The 9390-nt window shown below is 40.7% G+C and overlaps 1 pseudogene; it reads right to left on the bottom strand.

Annotated features, from left to right (window-relative positions):
* Window positions 1-7760: 7760 nt before the first annotated feature.
* Window positions 7761-9034, bottom strand: LOC105492796 (presenilin-associated rhomboid-like protein, mitochondrial; annotated as a pseudogene).
* Between the last annotated feature and the right edge of the window lie 356 nt (window positions 9035-9390).

Raw genomic sequence — 9390 nt, 5'->3', positions numbered from 1 at the left:
GACCTATGAAAATGCTAAAACTTATGTTTTTGGTTTTTTTGTTTTGTTTTCTTTTTTGAGATGAGTCTTGCTCTGCCCCCCAGGCTGAAGTGCAGTGGCGTGATCTCTGCTCACTGCAAGGTCTGCCTCCCGGGTTCATGCCATTCTCCTGCCTCAACCTCCCGAGTAGCTGGGAATACAGGCGTCCGTCACCACGCCAGGCTAATTTTTTGTATTTTTAGTAGAGACGGGGTTTCACCGTGTTAGCCAGGATGGTCTCGATCTCCTGACCTCATGATCCGCCCGCCTCGGCCTCTCATAGTGCTGGCATTACAGGCATGAGCCACTGCACCCAGCCAAAACTTATGTTTCTTTATCACCTACTCATATATAAGAAGCATCTTCAGGCATTGTATTGTTCTCACATGCAATTGAATATTTTCCTTGAAATTTGGAAAAGTTGTGTCTTCCTGTGACTCTTCTGGGTAATCTTATCTACTCTCCTAACTTCAGGAACACATATAAAACTATGTTTTCTGCATAATTCAGGTTTGCCATTCCTACTCATGGGTAACACACAATCCCTGATCCCAGTGATTTAATACCACAAAAGTTTATTTCTCAGGTACAATCCACTGTAGGTTATGTGGCTCTTCTTTGAAAAGTCATTTAGGAATTCAGTTCTTTCTATAATTTGGCTCAGTCATATTATAGTCTATAAAATAGCTCTACCAACCTGGGGGTCTTTCACTTCCAGCTTCATGGATGGGATAAGAGTATAGACTGAGATACTTGTTGAAGATTTTAAGGACTGTGTCTAGAAGTGGCTTCCTTCTCTTATCTCCACATTCTGTTGGCTATAACTAGATACAAGCTAAGTGCAAGGGAAGGTGAAAATAATGTTCTCCTGTGTCCTCTTGAAGGAGAAATGGTATTGATGAGCATCAAGTTAGTCTCTGATTAATCCTGTCTGATCATCATGGATCAAGTTTATTCTTTCTTCTAAACATGAAATATGTCCTCATCCTCCCCATGGAGAACAATTTGATATCCTTTTCAAAACAGCAGGTCTCCAGATAATGTTCAGGCCTCTACACTAGATTCACATGTGTGCCCTTGTTACTGAATGCCAGGGGTTCAGGTCCTGTTGCTTGCCACACAGAAAGACAATTACTGAGGCAATGGGTATTGCCAGGGAAGTAGGCTTTGTTACAGGTGATGCCAACCAAAGAGATTGAAGACAAATCTCAAATCTGTGTCTCCCTCTCAACTGAAGTTAGTAGTTTATACAACTGCAAAGGAAAACAGGAGGGGCAAAGAAAAGGAGTTGGTCAACGGGCAGCAGGTGATTAAAGAGAGGTCTTGCATCTCATTATAACCACATGTGGGAAACCAAGAATTGGGGAAGTGTAAGGAAGCAGAGTTGGTCAACAGGCGGCGGGGTGCATCTCATTGTAAAAATGTAAGTTTCTCAAGCTTCAGTTCTATGGGCTCCTGGCTTATTGAAAAATTGGGCCAGTTTTATTTTTATGGTCTGATAGTTCATGAAGACCAGTATCCAACCCCAGTTTCCCTCCTTGGCTACCACCATCAAATATACAATAGTAGAATAGGGATGGGATAATTGCAATGTGTACTCTCATTTGTGAAGGGAAAAATACAAGACACATAAATCAATAGTTATAGTGGATGCTGTGGTGCCCTCCCCAGATCTTCCTTTATGAACAAGGTCCTTAGCCTCTCAGCTGCTGATGGCTCACAAATGAGCCCCCCTCCAGGAACTGCTATCTAAAAATCAGTGTCTTGACAAAGAGTATGACCTGCCTTGTGGAAGCTTGCATCCAATGACTAGTGCAGGGTATGAGACATCAACTCTTTGTCTCAATGGGGACAACTTGAAGGGATCTCCTACCCTCTAACCTCTGGTGGGATTGGCTGAGTTCTTTGTTGAAATTACTTCACTGGTTCAATGTTTCCCTTTGCCTAATCTTACTTTTCTTACTCCTTAGAGGTGTTGTTTCCAACATTTCCCAAATAACCTGTGGCACACATATCTCAGGGTCTCTGAATCTGTTTCCTGAGGGCCTTGAGCTTCAACACTGGTCATAATTGCTCTGAAATTCCATGGGGCCAATCTTATGAATTCCCCCTAGTCTGGGTGGGTAAAAATAGTTCCTTTTAGGCTCTGATTTTGCTCTCTGTTGGAGGAAATCCCTTGTTTTTTATAGTTTATGGACTGTGGCTCTACTCTTGAGGGTCTTCTCTTTGTTCAGTTTCTTTGGGGACTCTAAAGTGAATGCTGGAGAGCATACCATTGTTAGGGGTTTTGAGGCTTTCTGCCTGCTTGTGATAGGTCAGGATCCTAAAGGTCACCTCAAGTCTCAAAAAGCCAAAGACGTTTTGAATGAATTTGTGACTTATTTGTCAATGTAATTCTTTCAACACCTTCACAGCTTCTAATCTCTATACATTCCAGCCAGTTTCATGTCCAGTAACCACACCCTAAAACCTTTCCTAGACACAGTTCTCAGACCTACTTTATTTCTTCGCTTTTTCAAAACCCTGCCTCTCTGTCTTAACTAAAGCTACCTTGAGGTTAGTGGGATTGAATGGGATTGATGGAGTCTGAATTTATCATTGCTCTAGTCACTCATCCAACTGAAGGATTTTTCCTAGACTTAGTATTTCAAAGCCATTAAACATCTCATATCTTACTTTTGAAGGTCTAGAATCTAGAATATTTTCACTTTTTCACCCCTAAAAGGTCTTGAATTTCTCAACTTTCTTTATTCTCTTTCATTTCTGCCTGCAAAGTATCTCTTTCATTTCTGCCTGCAAAGTATCTAATTCTTCCTTGAGGTCATAACTTATAATATCTTACCAGACCACCCATTGGTAGCCAACATATTCTACTAAGATTCTGCTTTCCAAGCCTTTCTGCTAGAGCTATTGGTTGACTAAGCATGCTATCTGTATTGAGAACAACTGCAACTAAGAAGGGATTCAAATGAAGTGTCTTGCAACTGCATAATCTGAAGACCTAGGCTTCCAGCCTGTGTCAGCTTCCTTGATGCTCATCTCTGAATGCTTAACCAATACCAAATATTTATCTTTGTGTTATGGTAGTCCCCTCTTCAAAGTACCGATTTCTGTATAAGGTTATATAACCAACCACCTGGTAATCTCAGTGACTTAGTACACAAAATAGTGGAATTCTCCCTCATGTTATAGTTTGTTGCAGATTGGATTGCTTTTCTAAGAAGTTTTCCTTAAAGAAATGCATCCATGATTCTTCCATAGTGTGACTACAACTCCATATTCTTTTGTTTTTGTCATGAGAACCTCAAGATGATTTTAAGGTCTGGGCTTGCAAATGGTGCATATCACTCCTGCTCCCATCTCGTTGTCCAGCAGTAGTCATGAAAGTATCTTTTATGGCCAATAAGAATCATAAAGAACTCCAGGAAATTTATTCTTCCTCTGTTCTTGGGAAAAGCAAGAGAAACTGAGAGCATCTCATCACTTGCTATCATATTCCCAATTTCATATCTCTGTAACCTAGATTTTTCCCTGAGTTGAAAATATTTATTAAATAATATTTAAGATGTATATGGTATTTCAGTTCAAAAAGTGAACTTGCATGCGTTATATTTTTTGACTCTCAAAACTTCCCGTGTGATATGTATTAATATTTTCATCTTCCTTTACAGATGATAATATTGAGGCTTGTGAGTCAAATTCCTTAACAAAGGAATAAAGCTTCTACTATATGACAAGTAGTCTGCTAGGTACTAGTGACAGAAAGGTGACCCCAAATCAGATACAAACTCTGTTCCCATGCTTATGCTTTAAAGTAAGAAATAGGTATTAACTGAACAAAACGTTAATAGATGTGTATTAACAAAGGAGATCAGTGCTCTGTAAGAAAGATACATAATTGTGCAAAAAATGTATTTAAAAAATAGCTTATGCAGCTTCTTTTTGGAGTGATTATATTTAAAAATTATCATATGATGATGATTGTACAACTCTGTAAATATACTAAAAACAAACCATTAGTTGCAGATTTTACATGGCTGAATTTTATAGTATGTACATTATATCTCAATGAAGCTGTTAAAAAAAAAGAAATACATGCAGGGAAAATACAAGACAATTTACCCAGGCCAAATTAGTCATATAAACTGTAAGTACTGCAGAAAATCAATATTAAAAATAATTACTATACTTTTCTATTAGGTTTTCAGTTTCCCTAGGCTTTTAAAAAATATATCAGAAAATGTTAAAAGATAGTATTTAAAAAGAAAAGTCTTGACAATCCATTAACTCTTTATTTTTATATCTTGTCCTTTTCTTGGGGCAAATTATGTTAATCATGATAGAATAGAAGCTACATTTTTCCCTAGGTAACTTCTTCTGCAGTAGAAACAATAATTGGTATAGCGTAATGTCATTTTCATCCATCCGATTAATATATTATGGTTTTGCTTAGCAGTATAAAAGACATTGAAAGTATAAACAAAACCAGACAAATGAAACATAGCCTAAACTAAAGAACTCAAGGAAACATACCTTGGAGAACTCTAAGTCTGATATCTGAAAGTGACCTGGAGTTAATAAGGGAAGAATAAAAGAACAACATTCTGAACAGAGGGGTAACTAAGGAACCAAGAAAGGCTTGTGCAGGCAGAGACACTGCATAAGTGGAAATCCAGCAGGAGGGTCCAGGAAGGCCTATATTGTGTAAACCTGATAGACAAAGTTAAGATCTTTCCTTTTTTTCCAAAAGAGTTTTCTAATTAAAAAGTTTAAGGTGTAAAGTCAAGGTTAATTTGAGGAACAGCTTTCTTGGTTGTTTGCTTGTTTGTCTGCTTGTTTTTTCCATAGAGTCTATTTCTAGAACTTAAATTGCTCATCTACATTCAGCTTTAAGTGGTTGAAATGTAATCTTGAACTCAAGCTACCTGGCTATGGAGGCCACTAGACAGTACCCAGTATAGTGGGGACAAGCCAAGTCAGCTAAGCTGGCGCTGCAGAAGGCCCTCATCAGGCCACCAGGAAGCTAAGTACTCCTAGTGATGCAAGAAATATACTCGGAAGTATATAACCCTTGGGCAGGTCAAATTTTCTTATTGTGCAAACAGTATGGATCCTTGAGGGTTGGGGCTGCTTGCACCCAAAGATAAAGAGTGGAAGGTTCTGAAACACACTGACTTGGCATGGACTATTATGCTCTATTACAGACTCAAGTCACACCTCTGAGGAGCCAGGGTGGCATTGACAGCTGCGTTTTCACCCACAGGTATCTTTGATTTCCTGTGTATTCCTCTCACTGGTTGTTTGCTAGTTCAGTATTAAACTAAACTAAAGGTAAACTTTCCAAATACGCATCTCTATTCCAGCTATCACTGATTTGTTGCCTGTTCAGAATGCATGGCCATAGTTGTAGTGTTCAGCTAACACTGATTCTGATTAATCATTAATCACTGCCCATGCCAAACCAGTCAACTTTCACTGCTGATCCTGGCCCGTCTTCAACTTGGGAACAGCCTTTGTGAATCAGCCTAGCTCAGCCTGGTTGTGAAGTTGGAGCGGAGAATTCTGGCAGAGGGTTCTGACATGGTTTGTAGAATGGGTGGAGAAAGTAAAAATGGGTGCAGGGGAACTAATGGAAACAATGTACTAGGCAAAAGTCCTGCAGAACCTCTCTGAATTGAGATCTTGTACTAAGACATGCAACAGAGCGGGTTTCCCACCTCTGCCCCAAACATCCTGGGAAATTCTCCAAAGCTGCCCAATCACTTTGTATTTGTTCCATAACTGAGGTCCGTGAGTATAAGGGCAATTTTTCTTTCATATGAAGCTCTGTGCATATGAAAAGTAAATTTACCTTCTACTTCTAAAGATCTGTAGTAGGTACTGCAGTAGGAATATTACACATGTGGTCATATTTCACCTTCATATTAAAGCTTTGAAAATGTATGATTTTCATTTTTCCCATTTAAAAAATAAGAAACTTAAGTGTCAGAGCAGTTAAATAATAATAAAGATTATGCATGTAGAAAGTGGCAGAGTGAAGGTTCAAACCCAGATCTTTCTAATATCCCCACATGAGCTTCTTACTTAAATATTCAAAACTGATCTCCTTTAAAATGTTTTACTAAATGAAAAACCTTGAAAGACAAGTTTTGTGTGTCTTGCCAAAATTATAGGTCTAATTAAAGTCAGAGTTGGGCTTTGGTAAATATCTGTTGAATTGTCTCTTCTTGCATAAGCTCTTCAAAGTGCTTTGGGACTATAGGAAAGAGATCCAAAGTGAGGTGGCAACTATCTCATTTAAACTGTTAAAGTTTAAGCACAAAGGAATACTGCTAATTTGGAAGCAAACATCAGAATTTACCAGTTTCGGTGACAGCCAAGTCCTCACCAGAGAAGTTTATCTTGGAGGTGCTGGGTGACACCAGAGAATAAGCATGGGCTTTGAAATCAAAGGGCCTATATTAAAACTCAGGCCAGGCGTGGTGGCTCACGCCTGTAATCCCAGCGCTTTGGGAGGCCAAGGCACATGGATCATGAGGTCAGGAGATTGAGACCATCCCGGCTGACACGGTGAAACCCCGCCTCTACTAAAAATACAAAAAATTAACCAAGGGTGGGGGCACACGCCTGTAGTCCCAGCTACTCGGGAGGCTGGGGCAGGAGAATCACTTAAACCCAGGAGGCAGAGGTTGCTGTGAGCCTAGATTGGGCCACTGCACTCCAACCTGGGTGACAGAGCAAGACTCTGTCTCAAACAAAACAAAATAAAACTCAGCTCAGGAGTTCAAGACCACCCTGGGCAACATGGTGAAACCCCGTCTCTACTAAAATACAAAAATTAGCTGGGCATGGTGGTGCACACCTGTAGTCCCAGCTACTTGGGAGACTGAGGCACAAGAATCGCTTGAGCCCCAGAGACGGAAGTCACAGTGAGCTGAGATTGTGCCACTGCGCTCCAGCTTGGGCTACAGAGTGAGACTCCATCTCAAAACAAACAAACAAACATACTCAGCTCCACCATTTTCCAACTGGTCGATCCTGTGGAAAGATTTTTCTACCTAAATCTAAGTCTAGAGAAAGTTTTAAATGCCAAACTAATAAATATATTTTGTAATAATGCCTCTGACAATTTTCTTCTGTCTCTCTTTCTGTCTCTCTCTCTCTCTTCCTTCCCCATCCTCCTTCCCTCTTTTCTGTCCTTTATTCTTTCCTTTCTTCATTCATGAGTACTAAAAGCCCTTTTTCTGCTCCATCTCCAGCTATATACCCCCGGTGTGTTCTGCTAAAACAGAATTGATTGCCTCCTACCATGATAGTTGTTCTTAGTTTTTTGTTTTGTTTTGTTTTTGTTTTTTATTCTTTTTTGAGACAGAACCTCATTCTGTTGCCCAGGTTGGAGTGTGGTGGTGCAATCTCAGCTCACTGCAACTTCTGCCTCCTGGGTTCAAGCAATTCTCATGCCTCAGCCTCCTAAGTAGCAGGGATTACAAGCATGCACCACCATGCCCAAACTTTTTGTATTTTTTTTTTTTTTTACAAACTAGATAGAAACCTTTATTTCACAACTTTATCATCATTCACTTGCTAAAAAGACACAGACTGGGGCACACAGCTGAAAACACTGGGAGGCCAGATGCTGGCATCTTCCAGGCGGGAGCAGAGCGGTGATCACCCTAGGGCCGATGTCTCCTGGGGCTCTCGGCATCATGGACCAGATGCACCACTATTGTCCAATACCAGTTTTACTTAGAGCCACCTCCTTTTTTGGGGCCATTAGTCCTTATTTCATGCCAGATTTTCACTAGAAGCTCCCTGTTCTTCCAAATCAGTTCATGGCCATAAGTATCATACCATATTTCACAAAGAGCTCCCCCAAGATGTGTTGCATGATCAAAAAATTTCCATCCCCGGATCATTCCTGCTGTATCTACGGCGATAATGGCTTTTAGGGCATTCTGTGCTGTGAACGTGAACATCGGAAGGAAAATAATGGCAAGCCTCCCTTCTGGGATCTTAGTGCAGACAGCTGCGATGGTGCCAGATGCACCAAGTGATGGTCCATACCTTCCTGTGGCAACTTTACCCACGTAACTGACAAAATTGGAAATAACACCTGCAGATAGGTACAATGCCATGAACTGCTCTTGACCCAGAATGTTCACTATGCTGGAAGAGAAGCTCCACAAAACATACGTATTTGCTGCCATGTGAAATAAGGAGAAATGCCTGAATGTTGACAGCAGCTTTGGAGAACAAAGGACCTTTGAAGCTGGATTCGATGTGAAATATCTGATCATTGTCCGCTACAAAGAAGGTACTCTCCATAAACAGAATACAAGGACATTTGCAGCTGTAATACCTGTCACAGTCCGCTGGCCATCCCTTAGATTATTCCACCACTTGTTAATCTCCTTTCTGAAGTCTCCTTCTTTATGTGGTCTTATGCTATCCAACCAATCAGCTTTTATACCATCAAGTTATACCTGATGTAAATGACGAGTTGATGGGTGCAGCACAGCAACATGGCACAAGTATACATATGTAACAAACCTGCACGTTATGCACATGTACCCTAGAACTTAAAGTATAATAATAATAAAAAATTAAAAAAAAAAAAACAAAATAAATCTGGACCCTGGATTTCAGTGATTCATACTGTCAAATAGCAGCTGATCCAAATGCACAGTCTGTAAACGCAACAGTAAAAAATAAAGGTTTTATGAGACTCCTTATAGGTTAGGGAGAAGGATAAAAGACTGTTTCTTCTACAGGAGGAATCAAAGCACTTGTCTTGTATGCTTCACCACTTGTTCCTGTGTCTGATCTTCGAGGTTCAACCTTCCTGGTTGCTTTTCTGAATCCGCATTTTTTGCTGAATAAATAAGTTAAACCTGCATCCGAGCAACCGTGGCGGGGTTAGGGCCACAGGGAGCTCCGCGCAGGTGTGGCCGCCCACCGACACAGCCCACGCCTGGCCGCAGCCCCAGGCTGTCTGTGCCCAGCCTAGCCAGGCCATCTTCCCAACCTCTGCCTCACCATGGCCCGACCTTCGACTTTTTGTATTTTTAGTAGAGAGGCGTTTCACCATGTTGGCCAGGCTGGTCTCGAATTCCTGACTTAAGTTATCTGCTTGCCTCAGCTTCCCAAAGTGCTGGGATTACAGATGTGAGCCATCGCACCCGGCCATGGTTCTCACTTCTTTGCCTCCTTGGTTTCCTTTGGCTAAAGTGGTTTTAATTTTGTGTTGCCTTGGTGAGATTTTTACTCACCCAGATCCTTCAAGATCTAACAGAAGTATCACTTTTACATTGAAATTTTTCCTATACCCCCTTTTATTCCTCCTCTAAGTTTACTTGATTGCTTCTCTCGTTT

The sequence above is a fragment of the Macaca nemestrina genome, chromosome 8 (genome assembly GCF_043159975.1).
Source record: "Macaca nemestrina isolate mMacNem1 chromosome 8, mMacNem.hap1, whole genome shotgun sequence".
In the NCBI taxonomy this organism is placed as follows: domain Eukaryota; kingdom Metazoa; phylum Chordata; class Mammalia; order Primates; family Cercopithecidae; genus Macaca; species Macaca nemestrina.
The sequence above is the reverse complement of the archived record's forward strand: the minus strand, read 5'-3'. Positions and strand labels throughout refer to the sequence as shown.